The following is a 4,662-nucleotide window of genomic DNA, read 5'->3' on the forward strand; positions in this document are numbered from 1 at the left end:
CCGTGCCCCTGGCGTCTGCGTCCGATCCGCAATCCGCAAATCGTATTCATTTTTATCCGCCTCCTCCAGTTGGCCGCGGATACCTGCGTATGATTTGCTGGTAATCCGCGGATATACGAAGCTCCACTTAACATCATCACCATTGTTATTATGAAACCTTCAGGGCCCACAACAGCCTTACACAAGGGAGTCAAAGATGCAGAACGTTATTTAATAAAAAAAAAAACGAGAAAAAAAAATGCTAGCGCTTAAAAGTGTTCATACAAAATAACGAATTATATATTACACTCCTTTAAAGCGGTCTCATAACATTGATCCTGCATGCAAAGCAGTCGCAAACATCTCTGTTCACTGCTTAGTTGAGTCTCAATCTGAAGGAAAGTACAGCCGATGTTCACAACACACCGTTGACTGAAATGTTGTCATGCGCATGACTCTAACCAAATTATGTGGCGGTTAATATTAATCGCAAAAATTCAAATTCGCCAAGGTGTGGATGACGTACGAATGGTGAGCATAAAAGAAGCTTACTAAGAACTGAGCAGCAAGCTGCTGCTTGAGGTGCAGCTTGAGCACGATGCGCCGAGCCCTAGTGTAATATGTATGCTAATGCACAAATATCGGCCCTGGTGCATGGCCCGAACAGCTTCGATCGAGCGAGAGTGTTTTTGTGCCTTGCGGTTCGTTCGAACAAAAACGTCAATGCGCGTCATGCCTGCAGTCGCATAGATACACGCCCCATGATCGATTGCGACTGCTACTTGCCTTCAGAACAACAACTGACGCGTCTCTATTAATTAAAAAAAATCAAACTAATTCATGAGCTTATTGCCGCTTATCCTAAGGGCGATGTGGCGGTGGTAGCTGTGGGCGGCGGAGAAAAGCTCACCGGAGTAAAGCTCACCGGAGAAAAGCTCACCGGAGATAAGCTCACCGGAGTAAAGCTCACCGGAGATAAGCTCACCGGAGAAACGCTAACCGCAAAACCGGTAGATGAGGAGAAAAGCTCACCGACCTTTGAACGGATACGGAGAAAAGCTCACCGATTTTTTCTAACTTAGCGGATTCTCCGTCAAACGTGGCAATTTAACACAATTCGCATTCGTCACTGCATTAAAAAAATGTTTCATCTTTTTTGTAATATTCTTGAAGATTAATGGGCATAATTACTAATTCCTTAGAACTTAGTAATCACCTATTCTCTATATCAATGAAGCCGCAAGTATAAAATGTGAACATCGTACGCCGGTAAAATAGACAATTTACTGACAGTGCGACGTCGTTAGCTCTGTCAAATAAAGATGTCTGTTCTTTGCGAGCAATATGAATAGCGGTGTGTTAACCGTTTCAGTTCCAAATATTGTGTACTGCCTAACAGATAAGTAGGTGTTTGTTGATGTAATCAGTGTCGGCCCCGCTGTTTTCTCTCTGGTAATTTCAGTAGCAAAACTTTAGTTGCCAGACCAGCTTCGTCCTGTCGGTTTTGTTGTCTTCACTCCGTCATCGTCGTTATAGCGGTTTTCATCATGTATAAACTTTACCAACTCGCCCTATTCGCTAGCTTACAGAACACTACTTCTTATATAGGTCACCAGTAAAAAAGGTACCAGTGTGCAGCAATGAAGGTCATGGAGAGCTCACGGTAGAAGGGCACTATCACACAAAGGCAACGTGCGGAAACACCAGCACGAACGGCTAGAAAACGTGCATGTCCATGGAAGAATGAAATCTTGATATCCCATTGACTGTTTTATACTGTAAACAAAAGATTCAAAGGGGATTTCAGGCACCGCCTTGTTGCGCATGCACTTTCGGATTTTCGGCATTTACAGTTTTGATATTTAGGTTTTATGCAGACATTATTCAGTTTTCGAACTTTTTCCTGTTCTTCAAGTTCATAAAGATTTCAGTTAGGCTTTTGTTGCCTAGAGACTAAGCCACAGAAAAGACGGGTCCGAAATTATTATTTTGGGAGCAATATACCCAATAAGCTTAACACATAACACAAAAAAGTACTTTTTTTGTTTTATAAAATTGACGAATTTTAATGATAATAAATTGATATATCTTACGCATGATCCAACAGCCTCCTTATAAAAAGAAAAAAAAAATCGGTGAGCTTTTCTCCGCATACGCTCAATGGCCGGTGAGGTTTTCTCCGCATCCGCCGGTTTTGCGGTGAGCTTTTCTCCGGTGAGCTTATCTCCGATGAGCTTTTCTCCGGGATTCCGGAGCTGTGGAGGCGTTTTCAAACTCATTATACATTCGCATCTTACAAAGAAAGAATCCTACAATTCGTTTCAAAACACGAAGCACAATACTTCTTGGTTGAATGGTTTTTGAAGGTTTCCAACGGCATCACGCCGTAGAAACTCACACACCACAGGCCTATATGTCCAGTAAAGTTCACCAAAAAAAGTCCGCATATTCACCTCTGTCTTTGGTGTCTGGGGAAGTGGTCGCACAGCACACGTGAGAGGTTTATGAGTGCTGAAGTAAGAGGAGAAATTTAGCGGAAAATATTTGCGCGAAATTTATCGAAGAAGCGAGTCAATTTTAGTTTAAACAGCAAGGCTAATTTCGCGTTACTAGATTTTCATACTTCTAACAGTATAATTTCTCTTGATTTCGATGCATAAGTGTGTAATCAACGTACCATCGATTATGTACAGCACTCACAATTGTAGAACATATATCATGCGTCCTATCCATTTCGTGTCTTGAACTAACCAATCCCAGATTATTATTTTAAAACAAATGTTGACTTTATAAAATAAACATTAAAATTATATCTGTTACACTCAGTAGCTTCGTTTTTTTAAATATAAAATATTAAAAATATGTCCTGCATACTTTTTTTTAGAGTTGTGCGGAATTTATTAGAGCCAAAGCGAAAAAAAAAAAAGAACTCCACTTGAGGAATTTACATTCGTATAAGTTCGAAACTATTGCGCCCCGAGAACCTGGTATTGTGTTGGGCCCGTCACCATAGCAACACGCCGAAACCACTTTTTTTTTTTTTTTTTTTTATTCAGTAGGTTTACATTAGACAGGCCTGTGCACGAACTGCTTGTGTTGTCGATCCTTCCTTTGTCGTCCTACGCCAAGCAAAATGGGTTCTTTGTCGATTCGATTAAAGATAGCAAAACCAAACAATAAACTCGAAAAGAAAAAAACAAAATGAAGCGTGGATAAATCTGGAAAAATGGTGTTCACGATGTTCCAACCTTTATTTATTCACTCTGAATTTGAGGCGGGCAGCGAGTTTGCAACAGATCTCGAATTGTCGTTGTCAGCAGTGAAGGACAACTTGCATTACAACGACTATTCAGAATTTCACTTACTTTTTTTTTTTTTCTGGTAGAAAACATAAACAGCCGCCTTCTGAGTCGCCGCCCTGCTTTGGGTTTCAAATAAAAGTTGAAAAAAATGTCTTAGGATAGGTTTATCTCAAACGTTCGGAAAGAGGAGTGAAGAAGAAAACTACAGATGCCACGTACTGAAAGAAGCAAAAACTATCTTCAACAAGATATCTCAATATCAAATGTAGTGCGGTCCTCTAAAGTGTCGAAACGAGTGAGCGAGAAATCTACGGTTCCTCTGGAATATACGAAAATGAAAAAAAAAAATCTGATATGCTTTTTTTCAATAATTCAAAACGTAACTTTAAAAAAAAAAATCCAGTTGGAGTGTATGGTAGGCATTTAAAACAACACTGGGTTTGAACCTGGCACACTTTAGACAAGCATACTCAGAGAAGCGCGATGAAAATACCATCGCACGCAACGTCACTGAGGCAGGTGCTTCTTTATTGCCCTCTAATTTTAAAAACAAAAGCGATATATATATATATATATATTTGCTGGGTTTGTTGGCATGTAATTGCTGGAATTACGATGTTGTATTGATAGTCGAGTATGGAATGGCTCAAGGAACGTGGACTGGATAAGAGCACTGCGTGAGTTTAGGATAGGACCAGCTTCAGCTTGGAAAACGAAAACATGAAAAAGCAGAGATAGAAATTCAAACGGAAATACCGCGCTGTGCTTCGGATCCCCTAAGCTGTTTGAGGTTTCGCACAGCGCATGCTCGACTCAGGCATCCCAAGCTCCTTGGGGCTCCCTGTTCTAAAACTTTCTAATATAAAGATTTAGGTTAATGGGGTTCGAACCCTGTGCCTTTGCGTGAGAGCGGCGCTCGATGCCAACTCGGCCATGCACACGTTTATAGACGTCAAGTCAGCATTGCATCGGCGCTGAGATCGGCAGTCTTTCCTGCGCCGACTTGGTGCTGCGCTGTATGTGTGAGCAGATCTTTAGGATGCACCGGGAAGAAGAACCTTTAGACGCCTGCAACAGGTCACCGTGAAAGCGTCAAAGGTGTTGACGACGACGCGTATTCCTGAAGGCATGCATGATAACAACCCAAGCAGCACAGAGTTGGCCAGTCATCGGTCAATGGCTGGCAATGGTCTTTGGTCAAGTGGCCAGACAGTGGCCATAGACTGGCCGGTGACTGGCCTTTATCTGGCCATTGGCAAATTGCCACTGGCCATCAGCCATCGGCCAAGCATTGGCCAATAAATGGCCACTGTCTGGCCACTGGCCAAAAGACCATCGCCAGACACTGGCCATTGCTTGGCCAAAATCCGTGCTGCTTGGG

Source organism: Ixodes scapularis, unplaced genomic scaffold (assembly GCF_016920785.2).
Source record: "Ixodes scapularis isolate PalLabHiFi unplaced genomic scaffold, ASM1692078v2 PGA_scaffold0__279_contigs__length_252992795, whole genome shotgun sequence".
In the NCBI taxonomy this organism is placed as follows: domain Eukaryota; kingdom Metazoa; phylum Arthropoda; class Arachnida; order Ixodida; family Ixodidae; genus Ixodes; species Ixodes scapularis.